Below are 7,114 nucleotides of genomic sequence, written 5' to 3'. Positions count from 1 at the left end.
CCCTTATTCTGTCATCGGGCATCACCGAGCAGAGCCTAACGCCATGCTCTCGGCACTCACCCTCTACATATGTGTAACCATTGGCGAGGTCACCCCTCGGTGAGGAGCCCCCAGCCCCCAGCCTCTCTAAGCGCAGTCCCCACTGCTGTACTGCTGTTAGCCTGCTACTTGGGGTGTCTTTCTTCCTTTCCTTTCTTTTCTTTCTTTCCTTTCTTTCCTTTCTTTTCTTTCTTTTCTTTCTTTTCTTTCTTTTCTTTCTTTTCTTTCTTTTCTTTCTTTTCTTTCTTTTCTTTCCTTTCTTTCTTTCTTTCCTTCCTTCCTTCCTTCCTTCCTTCCTTCCTTCCTTCCTTCCTTCCTTCCTTCCTTCCTTCCTTCCTTCCTTTCCTTCTTTCTTTCTTCCTTTCTTTCTTTCCTTCTTTCTTCCTTCCTTCCTTCCTTCCTTAGAATCATAGAATCAACCAGGTTGGAAGAGACCTCCAAGATCAGCCAGTCCAGCCTAGCACCCAGCCCTATCCAGTCAACCAGACCATGGCACTAAGTGCCCCATCCAGGCTTTGCTTGAAGACCTCCAGGGACGGTGACTCCACCACCTCCCTGGGCAGCCCATTCCAATGCCAATCACTCTCTCTGCCAACAACTTCCTCCTAACATCCAGCCTAGACCTGCCCTGGCACAACTTGAGACTGTGTCCCCTTGTTCTGTTGCTGGTTGCCTGGGAGATGAGACCAACCTCACCTGGCTACAGCCTCCCTTCAGGTAGTTGTAGACAGGAATGAGGTCTGCCCTGAGCCTCCTCTTCTGCAGGCTGCACACCCCCAGCTCCCTCAGCCTCTCCTCATAGGGTTTGTGTTCCAGGCCCCTCACCAGCTTTGTTGCCCTTCTCTGGACACCTTCCAGCACCTCAACATCTCTCTTAACTTGAGGGGCCCAGAACTGGACACAGCACTCAAGGTGTGGCCTGACCAGTGTTGAGTACAGGGCAAGAATAACCTCCCTTGTCCTACTGGCCACACTGCTCCTGAGCCAGGCCAGGATGCCATTGGCTCTCTTGGCCACCTGGGCACACTGCTGGCTCATCTTCAGCTACTATCTATCAGTACCCCCAGGTCCCTTTCCTCCTGGCTGCTCTCAGCCACTCAGTCCCCAGCCTGTAGTGCTGCTTGGGGTTGTTGTGGCCAAAGTGCAGAACCCTGCCCTTGGCCTTGTTAAATCTCATCCCATTGGCCTCTGCCCACCCATCCAGCCTGTCCAGGTCCCTCTGCAGGGCTCTCCTACCTTCCAACAGCTCCACACCTGCTCCTAGCTTGGTGTCACCTGCAAACTTACTGATGCTGGACTCAGTCCTCTCGTCCAGGTCATCAATAAAGATATTGAACAGGACTGGGCCCAGCACTCATCCTTCCTTCCTTCCTTCCTTCCTTCCTTCCTTCCTTCCTTCCTTCCTTCCTTCCTTCCTTCCTTCCTTCCTTCCTTCCTTCCTTCTGTGTTTGTGTGCAGTGCCCAGGCCACATCCGCTTGCTGCTCACGAACCTCTGCGCACCTCTGCCCCATGCTATAGGCTGAGCAACAGCTTCTCAGATTGTCACTTTTCCTCCTCGCCTAATGCCAAAACAAGAGGACCATTGGGTGCCTGGTTTGTTCCACATTCTCTTTGGCATTCTGGATGATTTTATGATTTACAGAGCAAAGCTGGAGGTTCAGACTGGACCTGAGGGGGAAGTTCTTCACCATGGGAGTGGTGAGAGCCTGGAATGGGCTGCCCAGGGAGGTGGTTGAGGCCCCATGGCTGGAGGTGTTTAAGGCCAGGCTGGATAAGGCTCTGGACAACCTGATCTAGAGTAGGGTGTCCCTGCCCATGGCAGGGGGTTTGGAACTAGATGATCCTTGTGGTCTTTTCTAACCCTGACTGATTCTATGATTCTGGATGATTTCTTAAAGTAAAGGACATGCCAGCTGTGGTGGTTCGGGTGTTCCCTGCCCCCCCACACTTTATAAATTACCCAGACTAGTCTCAGCCGGCTCTGGGAATATAAATGAAGCTATTTATTTACAGCTCACTTGTTTTATCTTCCTCACAAGGTCCCAACCAATTCCCAACTATGGAGCTCCAGGACACCCTCTTGCCCGTCCCCTGCCTGACCACTTGAAGCCACCAAAACCAAGCTCAAAGTAAAACTCCCCTGCCTGCCTGTGCTCCCCACCATGTCAGGTACACAAAGCAACTATAAACCCAGAACTTTTTTGCATCAACTTTAAACAATCTGAAGTGGTGAATAAAGAACTTTTCTGTGGCTTAATGCATCACACCAAGCCAGCAAAATGGGCCAGAGGAGTTCAAACCTATTCTCTCATGTGCACGAGTGTGTGTGCATTAAAAAACTGCTCTTGAAGACTGTGATACTGCCTTGGGGGGAATGCAGCATCAAAAGGATCTGGAGTTCTTCAGAAAAAAAAGACTGGAAATGGAAAAGGAGAGAAAAGGACTTCTCTGGTCTGTGCAGCTCTGGAAGAGTTCCCTTTCATAGGCCAGCGACTGCATGGTTTCAGTTGGAAGCACAAATGGCCTCTCGCTGCCCCCTTCCTGTTTATCACACTCATCTGAAGCACTGCCCATGATGAGGTTTGACACTAAAAGTCAAACACTCTTCAGCAGGAAAAAGTGATTAAAAGACCTTGAGATGGAGAATGAAGAGGGCTACACAGAACTTTATTTCAAAGGAAGGAAGAAAGGCTCCAAGGCAGGTGAGCACATAAGCCTTTATGCTATGCCTTTGGACTTACTCTGTGAGTACAATCATAGAATCATAGATTCAACCAGGTTGGAAGAGACATCCAAGATCATCCACTCCAACCTAGCACCCAGCCCTAGCCAGTCAACTAGACCATGGCACCGAGTGCCTCATCCAGGCTTTTCTTGAACACCTCCAGGGACGGTGCCTCCACCACCTCCCTGGGCAGCCCATTCCAATGCCAATCACTCTCTCTGTGAAGAACTTCCTCCTAACATCCAGCCTATACTTCCCTTGGCACAACTTGAGACTGTGTCCTCTTGTTCTGTTGCTGGTTGCCTGGGAGAAGAGGCCAACCCCCACCTGGCTATAAAAATAATGTAGAGCCATCAAAACCACACTGCCTCAGCCCAGCCACAAGCTGTAGCCAACACTCAAGAGGAATTCTCTTGATCAGTCATGGTTAAACCTGCATTAGCATCTAAATTGAAAAGTAATCTCATACATAGGTCTGTTGTTTAAAGAATCTGCTCTTCATTATTCTGTGATGTGATGAGCAGGAATCATTTATTATTTCTTCCCTAAAAACTTAGTCTGACTCTGGCTGGGTATTTCTCCTTTCCCTTCTGTTTTTACAGTAAGTCAGGTAGTGGTGGGTGGTTAAGGACTGACTCTGAAAACTGAAATCATCAAAGGCATGGTGACTTTTAGTGACTTCCACAGAGAAGTACCAGGCTGTCTGGGTCAAACCACCAGTGGCTCTCCAAGCCACTACCATCATCATGCAAGGGAGCTTTAGTGAGAGCCATGTCCCTGCTTTGCACACAATGTTGCTCTACAGCTTCCAATCCCCCCCCCGAGTTTTACTTTCTCAGTCTTTTATCTCAGCAGGGTCCTATTTATTTTGAGCTTTTACTTACTCAGCTTTACTTCCAAAGCCTGAATTTCCCAGTCTAGCCTCTGTGTCATTGATCACATTGCCCATCTATTGCCATGCTTGATCTCCTGACAGGAAAGCTCTGATATTAACACTACAGTTAGCAAAATCTTCCCCAGTGTCTGTGTTATGAAAGTGTGGGTTTGAGTGCCTGGCATCCCTCTCCACCAATTTCAATAGTCCTTATGAAATGGAGATGGAACATCAGCAAGATGCTTTCCAGGAACACGGAAAGACAGTAGCTGCATTCCAGGTCTTCTGTGATCACTGGAAGCTTTCACAAAAAGCCTGTAACACTCAGCCCTATTTATGGTCCAAGAGGAAATTGACACCTGATATACAGCCAATAAGTCACTGTTCAGCTAGGTAAATGTGCTAGTTTGAAGCAGGCTAGAATGTTTTGGTGAGAAGAACTAGATTAGAGGCTGTGAAAGGAAAACAATGAATCATAGAATCATAGAATCAACCAGGTTGGAAGAGACCTCCAAGATCATCCAGTCCAACCTATCCCCCAGCCCTATCCAGTCAACCAGACCATGGCACCAAGTGCCTCATCCAGGCTTTTCTTGAAGACAATGGTGATGTCTACTTTGCTCACAGTCTTGCTGAGATGTATAGGAACAAGAAACAAAAACATTTGATAATCACTCTTGCTCGGGCTGCTGGCTGAGCTGCATCTCTCTCTAACCTCACCCCCCATTTTGGGCTAGCCCACTTTGCTTCTTAACCTCTTGGCCAAACCTCCATTCTTCCTTGGGACTGGGGTAAGGTTGAGAGGGGTAGGGGGAAGGTGCAGGGGTGGTTGAGAGCCCCTCCTGGGGACTCAGGTTTCTGGGAGGGCTGTTGTGTTTCTGTATTACCTTTTACCTTGTCTATTTCTGTCTATAACTGTATGTACTGTAAATATCTGCTTGTATATTGTGCTAAGCTGTAAATAATAAGCTTCATTCATATTTCCAGAGCCATCTGAGTCTAGTCTGGGTGATTGCTAAAGTGTGGGGGAGTGGGGAACACCCAAACCATCACGGTAAAGCTGTAACAGTCTGATCAGAATAGAAGAAATTATTAGTTCAGTTACAGTCCCACACAGCCCAAATGATCAGAAAAAGCCTCATTAATAGTGCATTCCAACTGCTGACATAACTTTCTTCTTGGTAGAGTTTTCCTTGCCATTGCAATACCCCAGGAGTCCTAAGTTCATGGTACCTGTCTTCCACAGGGTAACCTTACTGTTACAGGTGCAAAGCAGGATAAAAGATGGATAAATGAAAGACTATCAGCTAGCTCAGGGTGGGGTTTGTTTCTGTTGTGGACTGGATCGTGTTATGTAGACATCACTTCCAACAGATGCAACTGGTTTGGCTGTGTCTGGTAGGGTGAGGATGAGGGGCAGTGGTTTGAAATGAGAGAAGAGCAGATTTAGATTGGATGTGAGGAACAAGTTCTGCACCATGAGGATGCTGCAACACTGCCACAGGTTGTCCATGGAGGGAGTTGAGACGCCATCCCTGGAGATATTCAAGGTGAGACTTAACAAGGATCTGAGCAAGTGGAGGATGTCTCTGCTGACTGCAGGAGGCTTGGACTGGACGACCTTTGGAGGTCCCTTCCAACCCAAACCATTCTATGGTTCCGCATGAGCTGGTCACAGAATCACAGAATTTCTTAGATTGGAAAAGACCTTCAAGATCATCACCAAGTCCAATCATTAGTTTCACACTGACAAGTCTTTGACTAAACCAAACCCCTCAGCACAACATCTAATCACTATGAATTGCTATAGATGGAAAGGACTACCAGGATCATCCAGTCCAACCTTCATCCCAGCATCCTTAAGCAGTAGACCATAGCCTCAAGCACCACATCCACTCTCCTCCTAAACACCTCCATGGATGGTGACTCCACCACCTCCCTGGGCAGCCTGTTCCAGTGCCTGACCACCTCATCAGTAAGGATCTTCCTCCAAACATCCAATCTAAACCTCCCCTGACACAACTTGAGGCCATTTCCTCTTGTCCTATCATTAGTAATTCAGGAGAAGAGACCAGCTCCAGTCTGTCTACAACCTCCTTTTTAGGTAGTTGTAGAGAGCAATAAGGCCCCAAGATGAACAAGCACTGGTGCTGCACAGGTCTGCAGCTGCAAGAATTAACATTTAAATCTCGAAATGCTATATCTGAAGAAGGGAGGGGAAAAAAAGGTCATTGATGGTTTTGTTGTTTTGGCCACAACAACCCCATGCAGAGATACAGGCTGGGGTCGGAGTGGCTGGAGAGCAGCCAGACAGAGAGGGATCTGGGGGTGCTGATTGATACCCACCTGAACATGAGCCAGCAGTGTGCCCAGGTGGCCAAGAGAGCCAGTGGCATCCTGGCCTGCATCAGGAATGGTGTGGCCAGCAGGAGCAGGGAGGTCATTCTGCCCCTGTACTCTGCACTGGTTAGACCACACCTTGAGTGCTGTGTTCAGTTCTGGGCCCCCCCAGTTTAGGAGGGACACTGAGATGCTTGAGCGTGTCCAGAGAAGGGCAACGAGGCTGGGTAGAGGTCTTGAGCACAGCCCTACGAGGAGAGGCTGAGGGAGCTGGGATTGGTTAGCCTGGAGAGGAGGAGGCTCAGGGGAGACCTCATTGCTGTCTACAACTACCTGAGGGGAGGTTGTGGCCAGGAGGAGGTTGCTCTCTTCTCTCAGGTGGCCAGCACCAGAACAAGAGGACACAGCCTCAGGCTGCGCCAGGGGAGATTTAGGCTGGAGGTGAGGAGAAAGTTCTTCCCTGAGAGAGTCATTGGACACTGGAATGGGCTGCCTGGGGAGGTGGTGGAGTCGTCGTCCCTGGAGCTGTTCAAGGCAGGATTGGACGTGGCACTTGGTGCCATGGTCTGGCCTTGAGCTCTGTGGTAAAGGGTTGGACTTGGTGATCTGTGAGGTCTCTTCCAGCCTTGGTGATACTGTGTGATACTGTGATACTGTGATCCTGTGAAAATGCAGTCAGGTACTTGTAGTTGTCAAGAGGCACCGCTAGAGGGCACCAGAAGGTTGCGGGGAAATGCTTTTCGTGGTCTTAACTTGTTCCCTAGGCTGAAAATTACACAGTAAGGGCTGGAGAGCCCCCAAAAGGCTCCCTTGGTCTGGTATTGATCACAAGCCTCTAGGCTTCTTTAAACTTCCAGAGGGGAAAAAAATAATTACAGAATCATAGACCCATCAAATAAAAGGGGAAGAAAGGCTCTCTGGAATCTCCTGCTTGCAGCAAGGCTAAGTTCAACATTAGATGGTGTCACTCAGAGCAGCTCTCTTCTTCCTGTGGGATGTAGCTAAGGACAGCAATCACACAGCCTCTCTGGGTACCTGTTTTAATGCTTTCAGTACTCTTATGAAGGAAAAAATTCTTCCTCTGCAGCCCTACAGCTTGTGCCCATTGCATATCTGAGAAGAGCCTGGCTCCAAC

This window comes from Pogoniulus pusillus, chromosome 15 (genome assembly GCF_015220805.1).
Source record: "Pogoniulus pusillus isolate bPogPus1 chromosome 15, bPogPus1.pri, whole genome shotgun sequence".
Classification (NCBI taxonomy): domain Eukaryota; kingdom Metazoa; phylum Chordata; class Aves; order Piciformes; family Lybiidae; genus Pogoniulus; species Pogoniulus pusillus.
Note: the sequence above shows the minus strand (reverse complement) of the source record.